This window comes from Triturus cristatus, chromosome 8, assembly GCF_964204655.1.
Source record: "Triturus cristatus chromosome 8, aTriCri1.1, whole genome shotgun sequence".
NCBI lineage: Eukaryota > Metazoa > Chordata > Amphibia > Caudata > Salamandridae > Triturus > Triturus cristatus.
This window is the reverse complement of record NC_140591.1, coordinates 1272904240-1272927970: the sequence shown is the minus strand read 5'-3', so window position 1 is coordinate 1272927970 and position 23731 is coordinate 1272904240.

The window sequence follows — 23731 nt, the reverse complement described above, 5'->3', positions numbered from 1 at the left end:
ATAAATTTGAACTAGCTTACAAAACCTGTAATCGTATAGCCATTTAAAATAATGAAAATAGAATTTGCAGTAAAATGCCCTCCCAAAATACGGTCGGCCAAATATGATAATGCTAGCCACTGTGTCTTTAATGAAATTTAGATTCTGCCATCATGCTTTTTTGGAGAATCTACATTTCATATCAATGCCAGAGACTAGCATTATGCATGTCCGAAGCTTCTCAGAGCCACTATAGACACATGTTCTACTGGTTTTAAATAAAATGTTGGAAATATGCTGTCAGTCGACCAATCAGGTGCTCTCAGTATATCCTCTCAACAATCATCAGACTGAAACACTTTACAGGCCATAAAGGCCTGAAATGAATGTGCACTGAAACTACTCCTGGCCATTCCTGCCTCACTCATACTTATCTTGACCCATCTAACAATTGTAGAAGTGATGGGTCTAAATGGTTTCGCATAGGATCTCAATAATTTCTCACTTCCATCACCCCTAAAATCACTCATTCTGCTCTCATTCTCCTTCTTACACCGCACTAAACAAAAATCTGGGTGCTCCTCTAACCTTGGGTAAAAAAACTAAAGTCAAAACAGGATTATAAAAGTGATTGACTACCTCTAATGCCTTCAAGTCTGCTACTCTCCTAAAGTTGATAAGGCCACGCTGTGTTACTAATTTACTTGACAATAGATAAATCTCTATTCTGCAAATTTCTTAAAATTAAGTTAACATCCCACATACATCTGTATCTCGCTCTAGGAGGTCTACTTAACATAATCCTTTTCATTACCCTACAGAACAATACATCTCCTCCAATAGACTTATCATCAATCAACTTATGACCAGCTGGCACTACTGCCACTGCTGAATTACAACAATGAATTGTCCTATACAACAAACGTTTCCCAAACAAAATACTTAAAAATGTGATAATTCAGCCAAGATTCCCCAGAAGGCAAACCCATCTCCATTCACTAATAGACCCATGATTTCCATATCTCTTTGTTGGCCCATTGAGGGGTTCAAAAGTCTTCTTTAAAAGTCCCTCACAGTGTTTTGCTCCCCTGATATCCTCCAAACAAGAAGGCTTAGTGTTGCATTGACTCCCAAGCATAGTCTTCCTTTTCTGGACCTACTCACAAACCTAGAAACAAAGGAATCAGGTAAGGCTCTTCCACAGCCAAGACCATCACTCCAAGAAACCAAGGTTAACTATTTCAGAAAGGTGTCACCAGAACCACCTTACTTTTCAGTCTCCGTACCAACAGAAGCACCCTCTGCGCCTTTGCAAAAGGTGGAAAAGCATAAGCTTTTTTTATCTCTCCAATCTTCTTGAAAAGCATCCACTGCTTCCTTCTGATGATCAGGTCTTCAACTGAAATATCTCTTGAGCTGAAACATGAGATAGGATGCAAACAAGTCACTTCTAAGGGACCCCAACAAAACTGCATCTTAAAAATCTCAAGACAGAGACTCCAACTGCTAAAGTCCCTCAAATTTCTTGAATTCCAAATCGCTACAAAATTGTCTGGCCAATACATCACTCTCAAGTCAATTTTGTGTTTTAGACAAAATGGCATAGTTCTGTGGCTAACTCTGAAAGAGCACAAGACTTGCTCCCCACTAACCTGTTTACATACCTCACTACCGATACGTTGTTCAACTTCAATAGAATATTGAGGCAGCCCAACTTCAACAGAACCCCACTGCAACCAAAGGGCTTTTCAAAATTCATCAAAGCAAACTGCTTTCATCTCCAAACAATTGAAGTGCAAAATGTTCTCGTCCAGATTCAATTTTCCACCTTTTTTCCTGGTCACTCAACCTGGCTCTCCAGCCATATAAACTTTCATCTGTCTCCAACACAAAATCAATCATCATCCCAAAAATCACTTGGCCGTTCCTGGTCTCTAAGTTCTGAATACACCAAGTTAACTCCCTCCTTGCTTCCTCTGAGAGACCTATCTGGTCTCCATACCACAAATATTTCTTCAAACATGTTGTCTTTAATCGTTGTAGTACCCTGTAATGAAGACCACTCTGAAACAAACACCTTAAATAAAGAAGAAAAAGGCCAATCACTCACCTGAGACCTCAACAGAACTTCTTTGTTTAAAATACCTCTTCTCTATGCCTTTATAATTTTCACCATTCTCATTGGTAACATAGCAAGAACTTCAAGGTATCCAACTGAAATCCCAGCAATTCCGTCATCTTCCTCAGCACCAACATTGACTTCTCTCTGATTATTATGAACCCTAAACTCTCTAAAAAACTCACCACTGTCAACATTTAGCCTTCCAATTGTCTACAACTCTGTGACATAAACAGAAAACTGAAGATATAATTATGCAAAATCTTTCTGAGAAATGCTGCATTCAATCTCACACCTTTGTAAAGCACCACAAGACAGAGGGTAATTCAAACAGGAGATACACAAACTGTTAAAGAGCTCCTGGCCGCTGCATTGTAGACATCTCTGACTCTCCACTGAAATTGGGCTTGTAACCATTTTGAGATCTGGTTCTGTCAACCAAACTTCTTCCTGTAGCATATCGCTCAATAGGTGACTACCCCCATCTTGAAATGAAATATTTATTACTACTGCCTATCTTTGTGTTTCTTTTTTATTAACATATTGTACTTAACAAGGATTGACACCTTCTTGCTAGCCCCTTTCATTGACACATCCTGAACCTCCACATCTGCGACAAGTCTCATGTCGGAAGCTAGCTCTGTATATACTATTCCGAAAAGAGGTAAAGTGTGCACAGAGTCCAGTGAGTCCCCAAAGGTATGACAGACTTTAAAGTAGATAATATTTTACTCTCAATTCAGTGGTAGCTGGGCTGAGCAGTTAGGCTTATCAGAGGGCTGTGTTAATCACTTATTGTGCACACTTACAAGCTAAAGGGGGTGAATGGGGTAATCAGGCACACAAAGGCTATGTACCCCTAAGTTTATAAATCCAATCGTACGTAGTGCTCCAAGGGCAAGGATGCCAACCCCGCATCCTCAAAGCATACAAACATTAACCTGTGCCCTGAGCACATACCCCTGAGCCATATCTTGGTGTGATCTCGTATGGTATTCTATCTTTTCTATCGATTCCAGACTTGTTGTCAATCAATTAGTAACATGTAAGCGTATCTGTTCTCGTGTCACCTCTCTAAAGAGTGCTGTGGGTCACAGGAGCCCTACATGTTCATCGGCCGCAGGGAGGACGAGGAGCTGCTGCTTCTGGGGCCTGGACAAATCCAGCATCGTCATTAGAGAGGTGACACAAGAACAGATACGCTTACATGTTACTAATTGATTGACAACAAGTCTGGAATCGGTAGACAAGATAGAATACTATACGAGATCACGCCAAGATATGCAGCCCTGAAGAAGTCGTAGGGTGATTTAACCAGAAGACGAAACACGTGTTGGCTGGTGTGAGGCTGATATATCCCAGAATAAAGTGAAGACTTGATGAAAAGAGGACAATGATCTGACGACTATTACTTCACTCCATTTGGGACACTAATGGTGTATGTGGTCAGGGCACAGGTTAACGATTGTACACAGTTAGGAAAGAAATAATGTCACACACTCAAAGACTGAATCTAGACCAATGGGTTGTACAAAACATTCTTACTTTGATATTTTATTCTAGAACCAAGAATCACTCAGTGCAGGCAAGCTTTAAATTGTTTTAAAAGTAGCGATGCTGTTTAAGAATGAAGTAATGATTTGTAAATGCAGTTATATACTTTACAGTAATAAGAATGTTTTCTGTAAATATCAATCAAGTACAGTTGTATGCTTTTGCAGTGATAAGATTAGACAGTTCAATGCAATAGACAGAACTACAATGCAATCCTATGGAGGAAAACAATGTTAAACAGTTTGCAGGTAAGTACTCTTCTTACTTCCCCAGGCTTCAGGGGTTTAGGACAAGATAGGGCAAGGTTCAAGACCAGGTGGGTACTGAACTACCAGCAGCACGGGGCAGCTGGGTGCAGCGGTCACTGGGCCCAATGTTATCCAATGGAGCCGGGGGGGTACTTTGAAGAGGCATGGTTTGCAGGTAGGTAACCGCGGTCTTAGGGCTAATGCCCCGGGGTTGGGGTGAGCACAGGGGGGGGCAAAAAGCAGCACCAAAGCTACACCACTAGCAGCACCAGTGTGGCAGGGAGTAGTGTGCAAATCAGCATCGGGCGTCCATTGCTTTCCAATGGAGGTCATCGTTTCGGAAAGAGGCTGCAGGCTTGGATCAGGAGGCTAGACGAAGGCGACCAATGGCTGGGCAGGTAGGTTGGATAGCTGGGGGGCACCAAGGTACCATCAGCTGGGCTGCCCAAAGTTGGGGGCGTAGGATGCAGGGGTGCTTTTTGATGCCGGGTGTTCTCAGCTGGTTCCAGTCAGTCGCGGTTGGGGGGGACCCTTAGAACAGAGGCTGCAGGTGTCGAGGGAAGGGGGGTCCTGAAGAGGTCACCACTGATGCAGATGAGGTCAGGATCACCGAAGAGATTTCACAGGATAGATGATTCACTCAAACTTGGGGCGTGGGGGTCTGGTGCAGAGGTCGAGGATCTGCCTGGATCCGGAGCCCTTGAAGTTGGAGTGTCTTTGTTGGATAATCCGTGTCCTCGGGAGAAAAGAGTCTTTATTGAAGTCAGCTCAGGTCCCTGGAGAGGTGTTGGCTGCAGGATACGCTGGGTTCTTTGAGCAGGGTTGCTGGAGGAGGAGACAGCGCAGTAGCGCTGGGGCCAAGTCAGTTGTTGTCTTCTTCTTCACTGCTGCACGGCTCTTTAGTCCTTCTTCATCGGTCATTATAATCTAAGGTGAAAGGTTCAGCGGAGCCCTTAAATACTAAATTTAAGGGTGTTACTGAGATCGGGGGGTAGTAGTCAATGGCAACTGTCCCCTAGGGTGACTACACCCTTCTAGGTGCCCCCTCACTTTGAGGAGAGGGGCACAGCCCTGTTCCTATTGGCTAAATTCTCCAATTCATGATGGAGAATCTTTCAGAGATTGGTTCACCTCAGCTACTGGCCACCTTAGGGGTGGGCCAGGACAGGCCAAGGGGCATACTGCTCCTCTGCCCACTAATTTTCTTGCCTGTCCTGCCGCCAAAAGTGGCGTCTGGACGGGGGGGGGGGGGGGGGTGTCAGGCATCTCCACTAGTTGGAGCTGCCCAATCAACACATCACAAGGTGGAAGCATTTGAGGCTCACCGCAAAGTTTTGCTGTTCTTGCCAGGGGGAGGTGTGAAGCACCTCCACCCAGAGCAGGCTTTGTTTCTGACCTCCAAGAGCACAAAGGCTCTCACTGCATGAGGTCAGAAACCTGTCTGGTGGTGACTGACTGGCAGGGACCAGTCAGCCACTAAAAGTTGTTCACTTTTCAGGGGGCATCTCTAAGATGCCCTCTGAGTGTATTTAATAATAAATCCAACTCTGGCATCAGTGCGGGTTTATTATGCTGAGATGTTTGGTACCAAACTTCCCATTCTTCAGTAAAGCCATCATGGAGCTGTGGGGTTTGTGTTGACAAACTCCCAGCCACTGTATTCAAATGGCTTCACTGCACTTACAATGTCTGTGAATGGCACACACACTGTAGGGGCATACTGCTCATGCAGCCTTGCCCCCACCTTTGGTATGATGTGCCCTGCCTTAGGGCTGTGAGGCCTGCTAGAGGTTTGATTTATCCATGCCACAGGCATGGTACCCAAAAAGGTGTAAACAAACATATAGGAACTGATGGTCTAGAGGAGAAAGGCTTGTAAGAAACAACACCACCCCAAGTGTGTCAAGAGAGAAGGAACTGTACAACTCCAGATTGAACCTTACAGTGAAACATTAGACAGAAAACGCAGAGGGTTGTCAGGATTTCCATCAACTGCCAAGAGAGGCCAGTGTGTCAAGATCTCTTACCTTGTGCCAGAGTTTTTCCACAGAAGCAGATGATAGCTCCCAAATCCCCTACGCGGTTGTCAAATCAGATTTCTGAACTTGACACTCACGAGGGGGAAAGGGGAATTGGATAAGAAAAGAGAGACTGCTGCACGTTTAGGAACTGCCCAACCTCTTCTATTAGAAATCTTCAAGTGGAATTTCCTCATAAGGAATTTGATTGTGAGGAAATCGGGCCGGACCTGCAGAGGATGAAAGAACAAACTTATGCCTCAAATTACATTGCCCTACTAACTCCCTCCTTAACCCTCTGGGAAACTGATGGCTACCTGAGGAACACTGCAGACTAGCTTCTCTCTTACTGGTAACCTTTGACTTTTATAACGTCCTGAATATACTCAAAATTCGATATTACCAAGTCTCTTCAAGAACTGGAATAGCTGTCAATTGTTCAAGTAAACCTCAAAGGATACAGTTCCAGCGGAGTAGTTCTCACAAGACAATTCGTCTTACTTATCTCTGGTAGATTGGTAGTTCAAGAAATGATAGTCTCTTCTGGGAATTCTTCGAACTTCAAAGACCTCTTCAAATCCTGACGAGAACTTCTCTCAGGAAAAAACGCAAGATTCAAAACTAAATCGTTACTGGGAACAGCGTTCCCGATGTGCACATCCTTTCCGCAACAGCGGAGAAAAAAATCATGAAGTAAACAAGGTGAAATTCTCTTCAGAACAGGAACAGGAAACAAACGTTGCTCTCAGCCGAGAACTTCAGTTGAAGTGCGCGGTTTGTCGGGAGCTCGCGCTAGAGATTCGCTTGGGCTCGAGACCTTAGCCCAGAGACTAGAGCGCTCAGATTTCGCTCGAGGGTTGTCGCCATCTTGGATTTCCTCTACGCCGGTTTCAGCAATCAAGAGGAGCAATCTCTGCATTAAGATCCATAAGTGCTGCAATGCTCTTCCATACCTGGAACGAGGAATCATTCTTCTTCTTCTTTTCTTAGGGGAGGGGGTAACAACGGCTACTAGTGAGTTCTTGACAGTACCTCCCTCTAAAGATCGCCCCACCAACCTTGGCTTGTTAGGGTGAGTATCATGAAATTGTTTCACTAATCTAGCTGCGTGAACATTATCTGCTGGTTCCCAAGATCTTTCTTCGGGGCCATAACCTTTCCAGTCTATGAGATAATGCAACTTTCCTCTCTTAACTCTTGAGTCTAAGATTCTTTTAACTTCATATTCTGGATGAGAATCTATTGTGACTGGATTCGGAGGGGTAGTTAGTCTGACATTAGTTGGACTCTTTTTTAGGAGAGAAACATGAAATACTGGATGAATTTTCATTTGAGGAGGTAAGGTAAGTTTAACTGTCACTGGATTGATAATCTTGTTGATCTTAAAGGGGCCCAGAAATCTAGGTGAGAACTTCCTGTTTCCCTTGAGATGCAAATGTCTAGTGGATAACCAAACCAATTCTCCCTTGGAATAATTTGGATTCGACCTTCTTTTTACATCAGCATACTTCTTGTAAGTCTCTTTTGCTAAGTTTAAATTTTTTCTGGCTGATTGATAAGTTTCTTGAATCTTATCTTTAAGATCTTTAATTGCTGGGACCTTACTTTCTGACCTTCCCAAAATTATATTTGGATGTCTTCCAGAGTTCAAATAAAATGGAGAAAACCCCGTGGAAGCATGAACCACATTGTTATATGCGAATTCGGCTGTCCAAATGAGGTCTGGCCATTCGCCTTCTTGATCTAGAAGGTACAGACGAAGATATTGTTCAATTTCTTGATTTACTCTTTCTGTCTGACCATCTGTTTCTGGATGATAACTTGTCGAGAATCGGGAATCAATTCCCAACTCTTGCATGAAGGCCCTCCAAAAATGAGAAACAAACTGGGTTCCACGGTCAGAAATTACAACTACTGGAATTCCATGTGCTCGAACTATGTGTTGAGAAAATAGTTTGGCCAACTGGGGAGCGGTGGGAAGCTTCTTTAAAGGGATAAAATGACTCATTTTGGAAAAGGTGTCTACAAATACCAAAATGGTGTTGAACCCTTGACTAGTTGGCAAATCTACTATAAGGTCCATCGTGACAGTGTGCCAAGGATGAGGGGCTGTGGGGAGAGGTTGGAGTTTTCCCTCAGGGGCTTGTCTATTGGATTTTCCCCTGATGCATTTGTCACAAGAGCGAATGTATTGTCTCACTTGAGGGATCATGGTGGGCCACCAGAAGTATCTTTTTAGCAATTCTGTAGTCTTCAAAATTCCCTTGTGCCCAGCCAAAGGATCATCATGACAAGCTTGCAATGCAGACTCTCGAATTTCTTCAGTAGGCAGATACAAAGTCTCTTTCATATAGGGAAGATTGTCGATCACAGTTCTTTCTTCGTCCTCCTTAGCCCAATTCAGAATTTCTTCATCAGACATTGATTCTCGAACCTTTTCTTTTATTTCAGAAAATTGTAGAACACATATAAATTTTTCGGCAGGTATGATTGGTTTCTTCTGGGTCTCCTCTAGTTTAGGAACTGTTCCCAATCGGGATAAAGCATCAGCCTTTCCGTTAGCTGCCCCTGGCCGGTAAGTGATCGTGAAATTGAAGTCAGCAAAAAAAAGCGACCATCTTAATTGTCTGGCAGTGAGGGTTTTCGCTGATTTCAAGAATTGAAGATTTTTATGGTCTGTAAATACTGTAACCACATGCCGAGCGCCCAACAAATAATGGCGCCATTCTACAAAGGCGTCTCGTACTGCTAATAGCTCCTTGTCTGCAATCGAGTAATTAATTTCAGGAGGAGTCAACTTTCTGGATCTGAATGCCACTGGATGGAGTTGTCCCGTTTTCTTATGTCTTTGGGATAATATACCTCCAATAGCCAGATCCGAGGCGTCAGCTTCAACATAGAAGGGTTCTTCAATGTCGGGGTGAAGGAGAATAGGTGCCGAGGTAAAGGCTTCTTTGAGAAACTTGAAGGCTGTCTCAGCCTCACTGGACCAATGAAAAGTTTCTCCCTTTCTTAATAGTCTGGTGATGGGAGTTACATGTTTAGAAAATTCTTGAATAAAACGACGGTAGAAATTGGCAAACCCAAGAAAACTTTGGATTTCCTTTACATTCTTGGGAGAGGGCCAATCCAAAATTGCCTGAATCTTAGCAGTATCCATGGAGATTCCTTTTTCTGATAAAACGAATCCCAAGAACTCCACCTCTTTTTCATGAAAGGCGCATTTTTCAAGCTTCACGTACAAGTTATTTTCTAATAACCGTTGAAGAATTGCTCGAACATGTTGTACATGTTCCTGTAGATTCTTGGAGAAGATCAGAATGTCATCTATGTAGACCACTGCGATGCGATCAAGGTATTCTCTCAGGATGTCGTTGACAAAATGTTGAAATGCGGCTGGGGCATTGCATAAACCATAGGGCATTACTTGGTATTCGAATAACCCGTATCTAGTCCGGAAGGCAGTCTTCCACTCATCTCCCTCAGCAACTCTGATTAAATGATAAGCCCCACGAAGATCTAACTTCGTGAAGATTTTGGCTTCTTTCACCTGGTCTAGAAGCACAGAGATGAGTGGTAAAGGATATCTGTTCTTTACCGTAACTTGATTCAATGCCCTATAGTCGATGCACGTTCTTAACTCAGCATTCTTTTTTTTAGGAACGAAGAATAAAGGAGAGGAAACAGGAGATTGGGAGGGACGAATGAAGCCATTAGCCAAATATTGGTCTAAGTATTCCTTCAAGAACTGATTTTCTTTCTCCGTGAGAGCGTAAATTCTGCTACAGGGCAGATTTGCTCCTGGCTCCAATTCGATCTTGCAATCATATGGCCTGTGTGGTGGGAGTTTTTCAGCCTTAGACTTGTCAAATACTGCCTTTAAATCCTCATAAACTTCTGGAAAGGTTACGGTTTCAATAGCTCCAATCACATTCGGTTTGGTGGCTAAAGACTTGACTGGAGAGGTCAGAGGTTGAGGTTCAGAAAGGTTGAAACAATGCTGGTGGCAGTAGTTCGAATTAAGTTTCACTGTTCTGGTCTCCCAATTTATTTCTGGATTGTGCTCGGTAAGCCATGGTAAACCTAGGATCAGCTGAAACTGGGGAGCATCAATAAGATTGAAAGAAATTCTTTCAAAATGCCCTTGATTATGCTTTAGTTCCACCAATTCAGTTTCACATGTAATTGGACCTGAAGTCAAGTTGGTACCGTCCACTGCTCGGACTAGTTCGGCGGTCTTCTTCTTAACAAAGTTTATTCCAATTCTTTTGGCGTATTGTATGTCGCAAAAGTTACCCGTAGCTCCAGAATCTAACATCACCGAAACATCTTTGATCTTGTTGGCTTCAAAACTCAAATCAAATGGTACTGTAAGATGTGGAGAAGCTGATTGTAGGGTGTTTGCCAAATATTGATATCCAGGAGTTGACTTAATTTGATGATCCATCAGGGCAACTCTTTTCACTGATGGAGCTTCTCTTTTAACGGATTATTATTTGTCTTTGGTCTTTTAGGACATTCCTTCACAAAATGCCCCGACTGTCCACAATACAAACATAAATTTCCAGATCTTCTTTTTTCCTTTTCTTCCTTGGAAAGGGGGCCTCGAACACTTCCAATCTGCATGGGTTCTTCTGAAGAGTGCAAATCAGGAGTCTTGGCATTGTCGGTTTTGCCCCGATCAAATCGTGGAGGAATGGTTCTATATTCCCTTTTTCGTTCTGATCTTCTTTCAAACAACCTTTGGTCAATTTGTAATACTAGATCTATTAACTTGGAAACTTCCGTGGGTCTATCCGGAATTTGAGCCAGGGCGTCCTTTAATTCCTCCTTAAGGCCTCTGTAGAAAATTGCTGCTCTTTTGGCTTCTGGCCATTCAGTCTCTACTATCAATTTATTGAATTGAGCCAAGTAGGAAATTAGATCTCGATTCCCTTGTCTTAACTCAAGTAACTCGTTATCAGTCGCTTGAGAAATGGCTCGACGGTCGAAGATCCGGAGGAATTCACTTTTGAAATCTTCAAAGTTGTACAGCACAGGATCATTACGGGAGACAATAGGCATGGACCAAGAGGCTGCGTCACCACTCAAGTAGGACAATACAAACGCTGTCTTGGACTGGTCTTCAGTAAAAATGATTGGTCTACAAAGGAAGTGTAACGAGCATTGGGTTAGAAAGATTTGTGCCTTTTGAGGATCCCCATTAAAGCGTTCTGGTGGGGCTAAAGGAATTATGGGGGAAATGGAATGTATGACTTGAGTAGTTATTTCGGAATTGGGGCTAGGGAAATCTTTTCTTTCAGGTCCTCTAGTCTGAGATGAGGAACCGGGGGTATAGGCATTTAACTTCTGTAAGAGCTGTTGATTTTCAATCTGAGACCTTTTAACCCCTTCCTTTAATTCCTTATTTTCCTCTAACACTAGGGTCAATTGTTGCTGCATGTTTTCAATTAGGGCTGCTAAGGCATTAACATCCAATCCTTCTGCCATCCTGCCTGGGTGGAAACAATTGGCACTTCAATCTGTCAAGATCTCTTACCTTGTGCCAGAGTTTTTCCACAGAAGCAGATGATAGCTCCCAAATCCCCTACGCGGTTGTCAAATCAGATTTCTGAACTTGACACTCACGAGGGGGAAAGGGGAATTGGATAAGAAAAGAGAGACTGCTGCACGTTTAGGAACTGCCCAACCTCTTCTATTAGAAATCTTCAAGTGGAATTTCCTCATAAGGAATTTGATTGTGAGGAAATCGGGCCGGACCTGCAGAGGATGAAAGAACAAACTTATGCCTCAAATTACATTGCCCTACTAACTCCCTCCTTAACCCTCTGGGAAACTGATGGCTACCTGAGGAACACTGCAGACTAGCTTCTCTCTTACTGGTAACCTTTGACTTTTATAACGTCCTGAATATACTCAAAATTCGATATTACCAAGTCTCTTCAAGAACTGGAATAGCTGTCAATTGTTCAAGTAAACCTCAAAGGATACAGTTCCAGCGGAGTAGTTCTCACAAGACAATTCGTCTTACTTATCTCTGGTAGATTGGTAGTTCAAGAAATGATAGTCTCTTCTGGGAATTCTTCGAACTTCAAAGACCTCTTCAAATCCTGACGAGAACTTCTCTCAGGAAAAAACGCAAGATTCAAAACTAAATCGTTACTGGGAACAGCGTTCCCGATGTGCACATCCTTTCCGCAACAGCGGAGAAAAAAATCATGAAGTAAACAAGGTGAAATTCTCTTCAGAACAGGAACAGGAAACAAACGTTGCTCTCAGCCGAGAACTTCAGTTGAAGTGCGCGGTTTGTCGGGAGCTCGCGCTAGAGATTCGCTTGGGCTCGAGACCTTAGCCCAGAGACTAGAGCGCTCAGATTTCGCTCGAGGGTTGTCGCCATCTTGGATTTCCTCTACGCCGGTTTCAGCAATCAAGAGGAGCAATCTCTGCATTAAGATCCATAAGTGCTGCAATGCTCTTCCATACCTGGAACGAGGAATCATTCTTCTTCTTCTTTTCTTAGGGGAGGGGGTAACAATGGCTACTAGTGAGTTCTTGACACAGTGTCATCATCTGGTCATCCTACAATCTTGGCCACTTTTCCTCAAAGCCTTGAAGGGAATCATGTGGCTAAAAGATTGCAACTGAGCCAACAAAGTATAGTCCCAGAAGGAGAAAAACCAGAGGTAACTGATAATCGTTATATTGAAAGATAGTATGTATTCTCTTGCTTGGTGGAGATGGTAATAGTGCAGTGCAGGACAGTGAAAATAAAAAGGAGTTGGAAAAGAGAGAAACAGCCTTTAATCACTATCTCTGTACCAATCCTCTTAAAAACGTGCTAAAGCAACATAAAACAAATAAGTTGCTTCACAGTGGGTCAACTAGTTTCAGCCTAGATGGAACAGTGTCCTGCTTTCTTCAGGACCTATATGACAAAGTGTGCTACTGCACCAGTGAACTTGTGATTTAAAATACAAAAATTGTCAAATGTACAACCTTAGATGATGAGATCTCAAAAAGGACAGGGTGATCTTCACTCCTGGAACAGATGAATACATAGAGAGATCAGAATTATATACATTTGGGGGGATAGGTAAGTTACTTACAAGTCTCAGCAACGCATATGGTGCGGTACTCATTTATACAAGCCAATGAACCAATGGCGCTCTTTAATAGTAAATTATTAAACATGTGCACTCACCTGTACCTTTCTAGATACAGACCTCACCTCACCCGGTCACTAACTCAGGGATGGGAGACCCCGCTCTATAATTGTGGGAGAGTGGATCAGTGTTAGTGTGGAAGATATTCATTATTCCTTCTAACATGTAATAAAAACCTAATATTGTCCGTATATCAACATTCTGTCTACCAAACAGTGAAGACACAAGGGGGGAAGGGGAAGAAAAGAAAGTAACTGTTTAACCTCACCATTGAGGTTACAACACGGTTGTATAGAGTGAATGGCCACCTAGATGTCGTGTTTGCTAGATACTGAGCCGGAGCCCCAGCAGATGCAGCAGTATCTGTCGATAAATTTTGCAACACGGGTGACAAACAAAAGTCTATGCGGACGCCCGGTCTATTATGGTCAATGGTGCGGATCGTTTGTGGTGTTCTTAGCAGTTATTTCAGAGGGAAAATAACGCTATCTGATTAAGTGTATTTAGCGTCATATGGCAACTATTGTGGCTGCTCACGTACTGGGTAAACAAACTATAGACCTCGTATATTCAGAACAGAAAGCGAGTGTCAAGTATTTTGCTACCCTAGAGGCGAACAACGCTGATGTTAGAACCGCTGATGTAAAAAGGCTATCTAATACAGATTGGACACCAAGAAAGACGGTAAATACAGAGAAGCTCACCTGTCCGTCGGTGCCTCGGGCTCCCCTGTGTTTGTGGGAGGTACCGAGGCGCCGATCAGGTGGTGTATTTACGTGTGCTATTTGATATTGCAAACTTGAATGGAACATGGTCAGACAAACTTCCCCTTACACCAGAACTTGGAAAAAAACACCTGTTCTGAACAATTGTCGCAAAAAAGATTACGCTTTACCCAAAACCTAAATGTAGGTACGTATTTTCCCACACCTCTCTGAAACGAAAACCTTTTTGATCACACAGTTTATGGCTTATCCTCATAAAAATCACCTCACGTCTTATAATGAACAACGTTGCATTAGTGGTTCCTAGACAACATGCTGCACTCTGGCCTTAGCCTCTTAAAAAAATCAGTATAAACACTCACCCCTTTAGAGTTTGCCTCCTCAGTGATATTTAGTATGTGGGTTAGTGGATCAATCACATTCAGCAGCTTGCCCTGGCATTGTTTCTGTGCTTTCTCTAATCCTTTCCTGGGATCCCTTCCCATCCTAAACAGAAAACGTATTATATCTGTGTGAGAAAATGCCTCTTTTTGCATGATCACCCCCAAAGGTTTGGACCAATGCTGTTGTTTTACGAGACATTAGTGCCAGTGTTTTAACCCTTTACAAAATGTATGTTGAATTGGCTACCACCAACTGCATAAGTTAACTTACTTATAAGTCCCTAGTATATGTTACCAGGGGTACACAGGGCATGTGAGTTAAAGGGTCCACTAAGGGCTGCAGCACTGATTTCGCCACTCTGAGTGTGGCAAAATACAACTTGGCACCCAGCCTGCCACTGCAGCCTGGAAGAGCAGTTATAAACTGGTAGTTTGACTTTGTCATTTAAACAAAAGGCAAAGCCCACAATTCACTTAACAATATATATAAGTCTTGGAAGGCCTATAAAGCCCTAAGGGAGAGAGTTGTGTATTATTGAGTAGGCACATACTTTAATATGTCCTAACAGTAAAACCACCAAAGTGTTGTTTAACTGTGAAATATTTGTAGCCCCATTGGAAAGTACAGAGTTGCAGGCTGACCTCTCGGCCTGCTAACTATTCAGTGGGACTCCTAAAGTTGGCACTTCAAGGTATCAAATTAATCATGTAATTAAACTCGACTTAAAGCCGAAGTCGAATTTAATGTCACTTTTATGGAAAAGCAACTTTTAGAAAGTTGCCACTCTGTTGCCCAGTGTACCCCATGGCCATTTGCTGATACTGGCCACCAGACCTTCTGCCCTCCCAGGGAGTAGTGTGAATGACTCCCAAGCACAGGAACAATAGCAGACTGCCACAGAGGGGGGTGTTGCCTCCCCATTGCTGGAAGCCACTGAGGATGTTGGCCTAACAGGTGAGCTTCAAAGGAGAAGCATCCTTTGATGGGTAAACGGCAACTAAACTCGGGAAGGGCTGCTCCTTTGTTCAGGTAGACATGCTGGCGGCGGGAACAGAGATCGGAAACCAGTTGCCAAACCGTTTTTCCGTGGGTGCGTAGTTCTCAGGTAACCACACCTCTGGGGTGGACTACCAAGCTCCCCACCACGAGAGAAGGGTTCTGACATCTTGGGAGTGAGCAGAATAGTGTACTCTGGGAAAGCTAGATGTCGCACATAGCCAGATGTCATCCTAAGACAGGAGGGATCTTGGTAGCCCATTGGCTAGTGATCACTTTCTCCCCCCAGGTTACTTTCTGGGCCTAAATATGGCACCCCTGACACCCAGAACCTCAGGTCACATCTGGACTGGAGAGAGGATAGAAGAAGGACTGCCCTACGGACCCCTGGACCTGGCAAAAGAGGAGGCACCAATCACTGGACTGCATCTACTCTTCCTTGGGTTAGCAAAGAGAGGACTGTGCCTGTTGGGCCTGGCTCATGGCAAAGATGCTCCTTATCCCCAGGCAGAAATAGTGAACTCCAACACTGAGTCAACTGACTCCCTGTTCTAGCACCAGTGCCATAGAAACTGAGGTAGCCCGTTCTGGCTTGTCAAGTCAAGTCAAGAAAGCTTTATTCGACGATTGTCATAAAAGCATACAAAATTTATATATATACACAATTACAGACGACATATTAAAAATAGTTTAAGACAATAAATAAAGGCATTTGCAAAAAGATTAACATTACAGGGTATAGGGGTGGTTATCCCGCCAACATTTTGTTCCTGATCACCCATGCCCTTCCTAGAAACTTGGCAACAGATATGTAGACAAATGGGATTTTAGCAGAACGCATAATACGCACTGCCGCCTTTGCATTTCTGGTACCCAGCTGTCGGCACATTGATTTTAACCAGAACTGGCGGGCAATTACATAGGATGGACATTGAAACAGAAAATGATTGACCGATTCAATAGGTGCAGTACAGCCAGGACAATTAAGCACGTTAGACACGGCCCATCTAGATGTAAACTCTCTTACTGGGAGACTGCCAACCCTGAATTGAAAATATAGCTTCCTGTCCAGAGGATTTGTAATGTCATCCCAAAAAGGTGCCAAAGAAATAGTATCCTTAAAATCAAGAAAGATACCAGACAATGAAAGCGGGGCTGTGGATCTAAAAACTCGAGTTGCTACCTTTTCCCAATATAAAGCCTTCAATACTTGCTTAGACGGGAAGCTAACGTTTAGTGGATCCTCCCACAAAATTTTTAAGCCCAGGTCTTGGAACGAATCACGCAATCTACGGAGCCACTTGACCTTATGAAAGGTGTCCAATTTGATAATATCCATCGGGCCAAGAGCAAAGAGCCTAAGTTCAGGAGTCACCCATAGGCGTCTCCAATATAAAACTGGGCGAAACAGGGCAATTAATGCTATTGGCCTTATACCTAAATCATAGGACAGGGGGCAAAGGGGAGTGCTCTGAGGTAGTTTAGTGAGATTCCTTAAGAATCTATTTTCAGAGGTAGATAGTTTATATACATTATCAAATCCCCACAACTCTACTCCGTAGAGCGCAGCACCAACCACTTTACCATCGTACACCCGAAGAGCAGGGTTAATGGGTTTAGTCAGGGATTTGGCGTGTTCTTTACTTAACGCGCCAGAGAGCTGGGAGTGTTTAAGGGATGCCAAATCTACTTGCTTTTTCCATCCCAGATCATGTTGAATGCAAATACCTAGATAAGTAAAATCTTGGACCTGGTCCAATGGCATATTATTCATATATATTTTACTTTTAAAAGATTTCGACTGGTTAAAAGACATAAATTTAGATTTTAAAACATTAATTTCAAGGCCACGGGCTGAGCAGAAGTCCTCAAAAATACCTAAAGACTTCTGTAAGCCGCTGGGTGTTTTAGAAATTATAAGACAATCGTCAGCAAACATTAAAATAGGAATTTTTCCACCTGCCAAAGAGGGGGCATCTACATTTGCATCTATTAGTAATGTGGCCACATCGTTAATATACAGGGAAAATAAAGTTGGTGCGAGTACGCATCCCTGTCTGACCCCCTTCTGGATAGGAAACTGTTTAGTCACTTGGCCGACACCACCCCATCGAATCTGTGCAAAATTATCTGCATGAAGTCTGGCGATTAGGGAGATTAGGACAGCAGGCATCCCCATCTTATCTAGAGTAGCCCATAGGGATGCCCGGGGGACAAGATCAAAGGCTGCCCTAAGATCTATAAAGGCAGCATATAAGCTGCCCCCCCCCTAAGTAGACCACTTTCCAGTAGAGCATAGCAAAATGCAGCACCTGGTCAATGGTGCTTATTCTAGCTCTAAAACCAGCTTGTAAATGGGAAAGGATTGTATTCTCTAAAGCCCAGTCCAGCACTTTATTCAGGATCAACCTGCCTAGAATCTTTTGCGTAGTATCAATCAAACTGATTGGACGATAGTTAGCAGGGAGGGACTTGTCTCCTTTCTTGAACACCGGGATAATTTCAGCACCTTTCCAGGAAGTGGGGATCGGGGCACCTCTGGCAATCAAGTTGGCTACAATTAAGATATAGTTTCCCCAAGATTTGCTATTATTCAAAAAAATATCAGCAGGGACTCCATCCATCCCAGGGGCTTTTCCAGGAACCAGTGTCTTAAGGGCAATAGCAACATCACCTATGGAAAATGCCTCTTCCTTGTAAAAGATAATTTGATAATTAGAAAAGGGGCACGTATCTTCTTCAGCAGCATAAAGGACCTCAAAATGTTTGACCCAAGCATCTTGCGAAACCCAATTTTGGGGTTTATCAGGGTTACCCCCAGTACCCCATCTAAAAACAGACCAGAAACGTCTCATATCCTTTTGGGCACCTGCTTCCCTAAGTTCCTGCCATCTTTGGAAATCCCACGCTCTCTTCGATTTAAAGATAGCTTGCTTATAGGCATATCTGGCGGTGCGAACTTTGAGACTATCGCCAGATTTCAGTGCAATTCCCAAGTTTACACGAGCATCTCTACATTCAGTAGAATACCATCGTGTTGAAAAATCTTGTTTGGGCTTAGGTAGTTTGCAAGGCCTTACAAAAATATTTTTAAGTTCAAGGAAAAAAGAATCGTGGATCGACATTTCAGGTATGCAATGTGATTCCAAGAGACACTGGTTATATACGACCCCTAAATCTTGGGTGGCAAGCTCTAAGCTATTTAAAATACGTGTTAAACATTCTTGACTTTGGACAATCTTAGTCCACTTAACATGGCGCAGATCGTTAGTGGTAACTACATCTTGTTGGTACTGAGGAGGAAAACCACTATGGGCAATGGGGGTCACCCAATACAAGATAGACAGAGAGAGGGGATTGTGGTCACTCTCCAGTCTGTCTATGACCACCATGCCCCTCAGGGCCTCCCAAAGATCTAGTGATAGCAGAATATAATCAATCCTGCTAGTACGGCAACCACTCTTTTTTTTTTTTTTATTTCTTTTTTGTCCTCATCTCACCTATAAACTGTTTGCAGGGCATAACTGGTCGGTTTAATGATGGGGCGCCCTCCGACCACCTGCACTTGTTTAGGTTATCCAACCAATCCCCTTATATCGTCCGGGATTTAGGTGTTAATCATAGGACCATGGTTTTTATCGACCCTTAACATCGGCAACCGGGGATCAGCAGAGTCTCAATTCCTGACCCATACGTATAAAGGGTGCCCACAATGTAGGGGGGCCAGAGCTGGTGCTCAAAGATTCTAATCGGGCCATAGCAAGTGCGGATTTTAACCAGTCCTCGATTTTCGGAGGGAGGGGGTCCTTCCATCTTAGACAGATCTCCCTTCGGGCCAACAAAATCAGACATAGTAACAGCCCTCTATCGGATTGAGCCATACTGGCAGTGGACACCTGATCATTAGCAAAGAAAATCAGAGAGCCATTCAACAGAATGTCAGTTCCAAAGGACATACATAGATATCTGCACACCCCTTCCCAGTATGATCCTAATTTGGGACAATCAAAAAAGATATGTATGTCATTGGCTTTAGGGAGCAAGCACCTGGGACACCTTGGTTCAGGGTTGGGGGCGAATTTCGAGATCTTCTCCGGAGTATAGTAGATTCGGTTGGTGACAAAAAAATGATTTTTCTTCAGACTAGCTGATTTGGTGTATTTATAAAGCAGGGTCACGGAGGGTTCCAAAAGGTTCCCGATATCGGCTTCAAATGGAGAATTGTTCCAAGCTGACACCTGTTGGGGAATACCGACATCATCCGCGTTAATCAGTAGCCTATACCATATGGAGATCTCCTTTTTCCGATGCTGAATGTTTTTTAATGCAGCTTCAACCTCTCCATTTCCCCTTAAATTCTCCTTTTCTGTTTCAAACCAGGATTTTAGTTGGATAAACTTAAATCTTGAAAACCCCATACCAATTCTTGCTTTCAATACCTCCCAAGGATGAATGCCATTTTCATCCCCCAACTCAGACCAGATCTCAACCCCAGCTCTTTTAATTGGAAGGGCCAAACTATCCTGGAGGCAAGGGGGTGTCCCCAGGGAGTCCCAAATTGGTGCCTGATCGGAGTAGTAGCCTATCCCACATCTAGAGCGAATAAAATACCAGACCTCCAAAGCATTTTTGATCACCTTCAGCCTTACTCGCTTAAAAAATTTTGGTGAACCAAACTTGTAGAGAAACCCAACTCTATTTCCACAGCATTCTGAGTTAACCAACTCTCCCAACAGCCTTCCCCAAGAACATACAGTCGGTTCTACTAGGAGCATCCTAATGGCCTTAAACTGAAAGGCGACCAGATAGCACTGTATATCTGGGAGAGCCAATCCCCCTTTGGCTAGGCGACGTCTTAGTTTTTTCCAGGAGAGCCTAACCCCTTTCTCACCCCAGATAAAGCTCCCGATTTTACTTTGCGCCTTCGAAAGTGTTTAGGAAAACCTAGAGGTATTGCATTAAACAGGTAAGTTAATTTCGGGAGGATTGTCATTTTGACTAGATTCACCTTCCCAAAGATGGTCAAAGGGAGGTTCCTCCACCTTGCAAATAACTGATCAATTTCCCTTATTGTTTTTTCTATATTGATAGATGGGATTTTTTCAAGATCTTTTACGATGACAATACCAAGATATTTAAATTTTTTGCTGGTGGCCCCACTCCACTGATCTATGTTCCAGCACATTACCTCCGTCTTCGCGGAGTTAGCTAAATATCCGGAGATTGCCCCAAACTCTTCCAGTAGAGCTCCAACCTTTGGCAGTAATATCTCGGGGTTATCTGTGTAGATAATTATATCGTCCGCATATAATGCGATTTTAGAACGATATTGCTGAGTCTTGAACGGGGTTATAGTCTCATCTAATCTTATAGCCTGGGCGAGAGGTTCAATATAAAGATCGAACAATAAAGGGGAGATAGGACAGCCCTGCCTAGTCCCTCTTTGAATGTTAAAACTAGGGGTAAGTTCGCCGTGAATGAGAATTCTAGCTGAAGCATCCTGGTAACACCTTTTCAGAGTGTGTATAAAAATTGGACCAAATCCCATCTCCTCCAGCACCTCCCAAAGATAGGCCCAACATACCCTGTCGAAGGCCTTGGCGGCATCTAACGCGACCACCGCCAAGGGTTCGAGTCTAGAGATCGCCAGATCAATGTTCCCAATAAGTAGCTGGGTTTGTTCCTGAATGTGTCTCCCAGTAATGAACCCTTTCTGATCTGCATTGACCAATCCCGGGGCTAATTTTCCCAATCTCCCTGCCAAAATGCCCATGAAGATTTTATAATCTGCATTTAGCAGGGAGATTGGGCGATAAGAATCCGCTCTAGCTGGATCCTTCCCTGGCTTAAGGATCAGAACAATGATAGCCTCCCTCCATGAATTAGGGACAAGGCCTGTTGGGCTGTAAATTGAATGGAACAAGGAACCCAGAACCGGAATGACTTCCTCGGAGAGGGATTTATACACTTCATTTGGGAGGGCATCAATACCGGAGGCTTTACCATTTTTGGAGATCTTTATTTGGGTTCTTATTTCCTGCAACGTGATTGGGGAATCAAGGAGGTCTTTATTAGCCTGTGTTAGCGTGGGGAGGGATTTTGAGCTTAGCCACCCGCGAATTTGTTGTTTGGAGGGGGATAAATTCTCCCCGTAAAGATCTGTAAATAGAGAAAGTATGGTGTTTTGGATGTCACCGGCATCTGTGGATCTATCCCCTCGGTTATTTATCACCAGCTCGGCTATATCATTCTTCGAGCGTTCGGATCTCGCTTTCCACGCCAAAAGAGCCCCAGCCCTCTCTCCATACTCATAATTCTCCATTTTACTCCTTTCCCATTGCTTCTTACACTTCTCTTCTAAAATACCCCTGTATCTTTGTCTTGCTTGTTCAAGTTCAAGATTTATCTGCAACACCCCTTGTCCGTCTGAGGATTTTAATAACCTCAAATGCTCGACTTCTAGCAGTCTGATCTTTTCTTCGCCCGCTTTTAACGCACTCCCTTCAGAGCGATTTTTGAAACATATGAGATTATGAAATCGACCTCTCAGTGTAGCCTTAAAGGCGTCCCATACTACCTCGATGGCTGCTGAACCTATATTGGTGTCAAAGAATTCCAGAGAGGACGTTTTTATAGCCTGAATTAGGTCTGAGTCATCTAACCTCCTCCTGCTGAGAGTCCATCTCAATTGAGATTTTATTAGTAATTTTTTGATGGAACAGAAAACGGGGGAGTGGTCCGAGAGGTGGCTAGGAAGGATAGATACATCAGAATCCTTTCCAAATAGAAACTTACTGGCTAATAAATAGTCGATCCTAGAGGAATGATGAAATCTCTTGCTGTAGAAGGTATATCCAGCCCTGTCACCTTTCGTGACCCTCCACACATCGACCAAGCCGAGATCATGGATCAGATTCTTCATTGCCCGTCTGACAAGGGGGGTTGAGATGGAACGCACCTGATTCGACCGGTCCAGAATAGGATCTAATAGGGCATTGAAATCACCTCCAACAATTATTGGGGGAGCCACCAGCATAAGCTTAGATTGTAGCTTGACAATATAAGAAGGGTCATCAATATTCGGCCCATAGAATGAGGCGCACGTCAAAACAGTCCCCCGGAAGTCCAACTCCACTATCACCCATCTCCCTGATTGATCCGTCTGGATGGATTTAACTGAGCAGGTTAGTCCCCGTTTAACTAGGACGGCCACCCCACGGCTATTCATACATTGATTCGAGACGCCAAAGGTTTTTATCCAGGGTGCCCCTGAAAATAGTTTATTCGACTCCCCTGTGGTTAGGTGGGTCTCCTGTAGGAGGCAAACCCGAGCTTCTGAAAGCTCCAGGTATTTCATAATCAGCCTTTGCCTCCTGATACATCGTAGCCCATTTACATTCCAGGAAAGAAGACCCAATGATCAATAGTTACATTTGCCATCGATATTCATCGCCCTCCCGCATTGATGTCATACTGAAAGTTGATTCCCAAAAGTGAGATGAGGTTATTTTGTTTTTATTATTTTTACCACTCTTGAAGGTAACAGTCCCTAACTTGTCTTGTTCAGTCCTGCCATTTGTTGCACGAAGCCCCATATTCAAACAGAGGGCATTAATCTGGATTGCTAGTTCAGTCCAGCGAATAGCAGGTTCAAGGTCTAGACTTGGGACACCCCATAAGTCATCCTCTACTTCTGAAATACTCCGATCAACACCAAGAAGGGGTTCGAAGGTTGTATTAAAATCACCAGCTAAAATAACATGGGAGTGTTGGGAATAAGAAAGCATAAGTTCATCCAATCGGCCTATGATATCAGACTTCTTTCCACCTGTGCTTCTAATGTAAACATTATAGATATCCAGGAACTTTCCATCTTTAAACTTGAGGTTAAGCAACTGGATATCTGGGTGTGAGGTAGGAAGCTCCTTAACAATGACACCAAGATCCTGCCTAATCCAAATGGTGAGACCACCGGAGGGGCGACCCTTTTTACCCTTGACCGCCAAAACATTGAAGTTCAGGAAACCCAACAAAAACTGGGCCTCAAGTATCCAGGTCTCCTGGAATAAGCAGATATCATAAGAATTAATAAATGATACCCAATTTGGATCTTCCAATTTAGATTTTAGCCCTGCAATATTCCAGGACAAAAGCATCCCAAACTCTGCATGGGATGCACTGTCCACCTCTTGGGTCTCCGGAATAATACTCAATTGATTTACCCTTACCGGGTCTATGGAGAGGCCTTCCATTCCCCCACTAGCCAAAGTACCTGGCTCAACATTTGGGGCTTTATCGGACAGCAAAGAGCAAACAGGAAAAGCTGCTGGGCTACACTCTTTACGCAGTCAGTCATTTTGTTCTAGGTACGACTCTCCCAGGGGCAATCTAGAGGCACCATATAGGCGAAAAGAACAAGTAGGAGTAGACCTCATTTGGATTGCAGAGTAATCCGGGGAACAGCTTCTAAACTCGAGGTTAATTAAGTTGTCTGCTATATTAGGATCGGTAAAAGTAACCTCAATAAAATCCATCCCTCTACCAG